Genomic DNA, 7,236 nt, shown 5'->3' on the forward strand with positions numbered 1-7,236 from the left:
GCCTTTAAGCCAAGGAAATCTTTGATACAAAGCCACTTATTTGAGGCATAAATGGGATTCCTCATAAGAGTCCACCACCCAACATCATGCAACAGTCAAGGGTGTGGGGAAAAGCTTAGTGTTGAGAAGAGCTTAGTATTAAAAGGGTGGGAAAGGCTTGGTCTTAAAACTAAGCCTCAGGCTATAACAACCCTGCCGGCTTATAGCCTGTCCCCCATGCCCAATGCAAACAATAAGCGAGGAAACATATACATCATATTTACAAACATATTTGACTAACTGTAAGGCCAGGAGCCGCCATCGTGGCCATTCACATGCAGGTTCCCATTGGATTCGGACAGTCGGTAAAGAAACCATGGAGCCAAAAACTGGTGGGCCATAGCCTTTAATCTAGCTTGCACCCGGCGGGCAAGTAAAAATACACACTGGGCTCCAAAACCCAGTCACACTCAGTGCTCACAAAGCCACTGACTTATCCGAGTTTCCTAGAATCAAAGGTTTCTAGCTCACCAGCCTTCTTCTCCTCAGTTCCCCATCTCACTCAGCACTCCGCCATCTTGGCTGCTTCTCCTGGCCTCCTCCACGTGGCCTCCTTTAGCTGCTGGCTCTACTCTCTCCGCTCTCTCATGCTAACCTCAGGAACCAAGAGCCGAGTCCTGTTCTGCCTCCCTTTTATAGTGTAGAAATCCAAACCCTTAATCCAATATACATAATAGGGAAGTCTCTAATACAAAGTCACTTCTCTGAGGCATGATAGGATTGTTCCACCTCACACCAAAAAGGGTGGGACAGGCTTAATCCCAAAACCAAGCCTCAGGCTACAACAATTCTCAACACACATTAATATCACCTGGGCAATGGCCTCACGTGGGCAGCGCCTATTTTTAACAAAGTGAGCATAATACATTTTATCTGCCCAACACTAACATTTGCCAAAATGTATTTTGAAAGAAAATTAAAATATGGAACACTCCATGAATTTGCATGTTACCCTTGTGCAGGGGCCATGCTAATCTTTTCTGTATTATCTGATTTTAGTGTATGTGCTGCCAAAGTGCACACTAAGGGTAGTTTCTATGTGGACTGTTTCTTCTAACATCTCAGTTGGCTAAATTGTCACAGGTATAAATGCACATTTGTATGTCCTACAAAAATCCCTACCAGCTCAGCTTTACTCTTTTTTTTTTTTTTTTTTTTTTTTTTTTACAGAGACAGAGAGAGAGTCAGAGAGAGGGATAGACAGACAGGAACGAAGAGATGAGAAGCATCAATCATTAGTTTTTTGTTGCAACACCTTAGTTGTTCATTGATTGCTTTCTCATATATGCCTTGACCACAGGCCTTCAGTAGACTGAGTAACCCCTTGCTCGAGCCAGCAACCTTGGGCTCAAGCCGGTGAGCTTTTGCTCAAACCAGATGAGCAGGCTCAAGCTGGTGACCTCGGGGTCTCAAACATGGGTCCATCCCATCCCAGTCTATCCACTGTGCCACTGCCTGGTTAGGCTCAGCTTTACTTCTTGAAGTCCACAAATCCTGGCCTATCCCTAATATAGTGCAGGCTAGGATATTTCTTCCCACATTTTTGTCAGAAGAAATCACATCAAAATGAAGATTGGAGTCAGGCTGGGAGAAGAGGATACATATACTCAGGAAGATGTTCACTAAAGGATTTATCATGTGAGTGAATAGAGAACTGATTATATAGATCATGATATTCCATACATTGGATAAGATTTTAAAACTTAGATATCTGTGTGCTAATATAAAAGATCTCTAAATTGCTTTAGTAAATCATAAGAATGTCAGATGGGACACAAAAACATCTAATGATGGAATGGAATTCTGATATTAATCTAAATACTAGACTCTCCAGAAGATGTAAAATTTCTAGAATCCTAGGTGCAACTATGACCTAGGGAAGACTTGGAAGTTAGAACTGAGATGACCAGACCCAGAGGCATGCTCAGTTTTCACTATTCCCCTCCTGCCTCTTTGACAGTACCCTTCCCACATCCATCAATGCTCACTCTCCTCCATTGGTGTTACTGATCTTGTTCCTCTCTTTCTTCCTGCCTCAGGCTCTCCTTAAAAATGCCCAGGCCTACCAGAGAGATCCATAACCCACTCCCTGAGACCACTCCTCCCCTCTCCACTAAGCCCAGCTCACCCTCCATGTCCTTCAAAGACTCTGACTACATAGCCACTATGTGGAACTTTCTTGCCTTTGAAATCCTTTTGTTGCCTGACCACCAATTCTGTGTTGAAACATACATGGGCATGAATTTTGGTACTATTTGATGGATTTACATCTTATTTCCTCAGCTGGAAGGTTATTTCCTTGAGGACAAGAGCCATGAATTCTCTTTCTTGCGCCCATCAATATCTGGTAAAGGAATTATAGGTATCAGATGTTGCCTAAATGTGTGGTTGATTATTGATGCAGGCCTCATTCTGAAGAGCTCCAAGAGCAACTAATTTCAAAGAAAATGAATGAGAGCAACAGCACACCCATAGTTTCTTTGTAACAAAGGAACTCAATCTGCTTGTCCTCATTAAGGCAATGAATAGATGATGCACCAGCTTGAGTAAGCAAATTTGGCTTGTGACCTAAAGTTCCTTTTCACAGGGACATTTCTGGTAAAGTCCTGAGCTTAGGACTGCTGAGATAAGCCAGTACAGAACATCACAATAAAAGTGAAATGGGAAAAATATGTGTTGGGCAGATAAAATAAATTATGCTCACTTTGTTAAAGATGGTGCTGCCCACGTGGAAGCCTGTCACCCAGATGATGGTATTGGTTGCCCTTCTTGCTTGGAATGGGCGTGATTATATTAATGTGTGTTGGGGGTGGGCTGTGGGCAGGCAATATCCTTGTAGCCTGGGGCTTGGTTTTGGGACTAAGCCTTTCCCGCCCTTTTTGATGTGGGGTGGTGCACTCTCACGAGGAATCCCATTTGCCTCAGATGAGTGACTTTGTATCAGAGACTTCTTTGTTTGTATATTGGATTAAAGGTCAAAACCTTTAATCATTTCTATACTATAAAGTGGGGCAGACCAGAAGCTTGCTCTCTCTCAGTTCCTGAGATTAGCATTAGAGAGGAGAGCAGAGAAAAGCCATGTGGAGGAGGCCAGGAGAAGCAGCCAAGATGGCAGAATGCTAAAGGAGAAGCCAGTTGTGCAGAGTTTGTGCAGGGAGAAGGAAGGAGATTGGGAACAGAGGTGAATAAGTCTGGTGAGCTAGAAACCTTTAATTCTAGGAAACTCAGATAAAGTCAGTAGCTCTGTGAGCACTGAATGAGTGGGTTTTGGAGCCCAGTGTGTGTTTTTACTTGCCCACCAGGTGCAAGCTAGGATTAAAGGTCATGGCCCACCAGTTCTTGGCTCCGTTGTTTCATTACCATCTGTCCGAATCCAGTGCGAACCTGCACGGGCCAGGCGGCTGTGGTAGTGGCCATGGCTACTGGCTTTACAATATGCCTCAGAGAAAAGAGAACAATGTGCTTGCTTTAGGAAGTAAAACTCAAGTCACTAGTTATAGAATAATCAGTACTTCTCTTTAACTCAACATTAACATTTAAGTCAGCTTTTTGGAAAAGGGGGCTGCAGTGTTTGCAGTGCTATTTACCTTCCTGGCTCACCCTTTGAATGTTGATGACCTCATGATGCTTTGGTCAACAAAATGTTAGTGAAAATGATGCATGCTACTTTCAAGCAGAAACATTTAAGAACTGATAGCTAGTTCTCCAAGCTATCTTCCCTTGCAGCAACAATCACAAGAACAGATATGCAGATAGGGATGCAACAAAATTGGAGCAGGAAGATAGACTGTGTTCACTCAAACTATACTTATCGGGCACCAGACATTGCAAGCACTATTAAACACTGGGAATAGGCTAGTGCACAAAGCAAAGTCTCTGTTCTTGTGGGCAGGCATCTCTTTTTAACTTACACAAATCAATATTTCATTATGGCTGTGACTCATACTGTGGGGGTGGTAGAACATATCAAAAGAGCTTATAACATGGACATCCTGAGGTCTGAGGTTTGATGGGAGGATTAATTTAAGAACAAGTAGTAGTGACCAGTTGAAGATGTTCCAGGCTAGGTTCTGAGGCAGAGTAGGGTGGTGTGCACCCAAAGAAGAAAAGGCCAGCACGGGTGAACAAGAGACAGTGGGGAACAGTCTACCAGCCTCATCAAACATGCAGAAACCACATTGCATGAGCCTCATGGGCTTTATTGAAGATTTCAATCTCTTAATCTACAACTTTCTTATGTATTAATAATTAATGGTTAAGTATCACCACCTATTATACTTTTCTTTATCCTAGAAACCCTTTGGAGGGGCATAGAGTTCCTCCTTGTTGGGAGAGACTTCAGCAAGTTGAGAGATGAGCAGATAATCCTGTCGTGAGGTCACTGAGTGGTGTCTCTGACTCCTCCAGTGCTGCCATGACCTTCTGCCATTCTGGGGTAGTGGGCGGGGTTCTTCAGCAAAGACCAGGATCTGCTCTGGCTCAGTTGGTAGAAAGGGATTTGACACAGATATTAAATTACTTTTGTAATTGTGGACATAAGAAATGTCCAAACCTGTAGAGAATTTTTATAAGTTTTCTTGAGCCAAACTGATGACAATTGCTGGGAAGCAACATCTCAACAGATTGAGAAAATGCTATGGAAGATGACAGTTTTGCAGTCTATTTTACACAATACAATCAAAGGAGGAGACATAAGGGGGGTTACATGGAATCCATTGATAGCAGATTAGGGAGACAGGAGAGAGCAAAGTGGGGGGCAGGGCTGGTGGAAATCTCTGAGATTGGATAAAGGGTAAAACATATAGACATGCACTTCTTTTACATTGGTGGATAGAGGATAATTAACAATGAACATTTATAGCACATGAGATTGTGGATGGAAAAGGGGCCACATACTAAACCTGACAAGCTCAGGGAGGCCTGTGTGACATACCTTACAAACTCAGAGACCTAAAGTGACCACATAGGATGGTCTGAAATTAAAACTAAACACAAGTCATGGCAGGTAGTCATGTCCTGGGCTGGTATCTGCCCTGACAACTGTTGATCTTTATCTTAACTGAGCCTGTTTATTGTTTTCTTGCATCTTTGATAACATATCTTTGGAATGTCAGAGTAATTTTATTTTTTCCAGACCCCTTACTGAACCAGAGCAGAGACCACAGAACCCCTTGTTGTAATTAATATTGTTTCCATTGTAAACAGCTAACTGTCCTATACTCACAGATGTAAAACAAGTATGTGGCTAATTCGCTTTACATTTTACCCAATCCCAGAAAGCTCCCTACTTTGCCTTCTCTTGCGTCCTAATCTCTCAGCAACGGAGTTCATGTAACTGCTTAGGCCTCATCCTTTGGTTGTAATGTATAAAATAAGCTGCAAAACTGCCATTCTCTGGAGTATTTTCTCAATCTGTTGAGATTTTGCTTCCAGGCATTGTCAGTGTTGTAAGGTTGGTGGATAATGGGGAATGGTCATGTGGGGAACTCAGACCTGCGAACTTTGGCTAGGACCACCCACAGCCAAGTGCACCAAAAGAAACTTCCTAGGAACCATTTGGAAGAAAGCAACTGTCTACCAGCCAGTGGGATTTCACCACATCATGTTAGCTCCACTCCCCTAGAGGGACCCCTTTAAATATCTCCCACACGGTTTAATCCATGCAACTTCCCTGGCCTCCATCTTACCTTGGGGCCAGGGAACCTTGCCGGGCGGGATGCACGCTCTGTACTGAATAAAGCCTTTTTGCTATTCCACACTTGGTGGCTCCGAGCCCTCTTCCTTCCTTCTCGGCGGGGAAAAATACCTTATATTTTGGTGCCAAAAACCCGGAAGGAGTTAGAAGTCCACAAGGACCGCACCTCTTCCTCATCCCCTCCGAGAAAGAACCAGGATCTCTGACCTTCCATCCACTTCGGCCCATGGTGCGGTAAGTCCCCTGCCTCCAGCCTTCCTCTCAGTTCTTTCCTCCGAGACTCCCTGTCCAAAACCGTAGCTACGTCAGGGAACTCTTTTCCATCCGAGTGAGCATGTGCTTGTGGAGACCTCCGGAGCACATCCACTTTACCTTTTTTGTCCGTGGCCAGACCTTGAGTTTTTAGGACGCTAATACTCAAATCTGACCACTCCGAGGACTGAGGGCGGCTGTTGGGGCACAGAAATCTCCCTCCCTAAAGAAGAAGAAACTGTTCTTCTCCACTGTGGACAGGCCACAGAACCCACTCAATTACCCTCCTGAAGGGACTTTCAGTTTTAACACCCTCAACAATTTAACTATTGCCAAAAAAGCTGGGAACTATTGGAGATCTCTTACATACACGGCTTCTAATTATTCGTGCACCCGTCCTTAATCTCTGTGCTGCCTGTTCCACCACGCAGGTCTTTTTCTGGCCAGAGAAACCTCACCTGAAACCTCTATTTCTGATCTTTCCTTCTCCGTGGACTCCCAACTCTCTCTCCCTCCTGCCTGACCCCCTGGGGGGTCTTTTTTTCTCTCTCTCTCTCTCCCTCTCTCAGGACTTTTCTTTGATCCCTCTGTGGACCTCTTTTGTGCTCGAGTCTCTTCCCTTTGAAAGCCCCCTCCCCTCCCTTCTCAAAAACCTGTTTCTTATTCGCCATCTACTACCATCTCTCTTTCTCCTCCCCTGCTGGCAGGGGCCCCTCCCTTCACTGTGTTCTTAAGTCCCTCCTCCGTCAGGCCTTTCTCAGCCTGGCATTGGCTCTTACACTGGTTTTCAGGATGTCCAACCCCAATTTTCTTGCAGGAAGTTCTGGCCCTGTCTTGCCTTTGGCTCCAGTGTTTCCTGCAGGATGGGTGCCGGGCTCCGCATGAGTCCTCCTCCTCTTATTCCCAAACCCCCAAACCCCTATCTGGAACCTGTGAACATGGCATTTAAAGTTTTTAATGATTCCAACTAAAACAGGCCAAGGCTGTTCACCAGGCCCGCATGCAGCAGAAGGTAATGCTCCAAACCCCAGCTCTTGTGGCAACCTTGTGACCAGCAGAGCCACCAGCAGCTTGCTTTAAGTGTGGCAAGCAGGGTCACTGGTCCTGGCAGGGCCCCTGCCCATGGCTATCCACTGAACCCTGCCCTGACTGCAAGCAGCCCAGTCACTGGCAGAGTGATTGCCCCTTTGGGCAACAGGTTTTTCCTCAGTGCCTCTATGTGGAGGACAAGCCACCTGAATGGGAGGCCA

The 7,236-nt window shown here is 45.0% G+C and overlaps 1 non-coding gene across 1 annotated transcript; it reads right to left on the bottom strand.

The window, feature by feature from the left end:
* Positions 1–956: 956 nt before the first annotated feature.
* Positions 957–1,060, bottom strand: LOC136380211 (U6 spliceosomal RNA). The gene has a single exon (XR_010746887.1). It is a non-coding gene; the product is annotated as a U6 spliceosomal RNA (small nuclear RNA).
* Between the last annotated feature and the right edge of the window lie 6,176 nt (positions 1,061–7,236).

The sequence above is a fragment of the Saccopteryx leptura genome, chromosome 8 (assembly GCF_036850995.1).
Source record: "Saccopteryx leptura isolate mSacLep1 chromosome 8, mSacLep1_pri_phased_curated, whole genome shotgun sequence".
Classification (NCBI taxonomy): domain Eukaryota; kingdom Metazoa; phylum Chordata; class Mammalia; order Chiroptera; family Emballonuridae; genus Saccopteryx; species Saccopteryx leptura.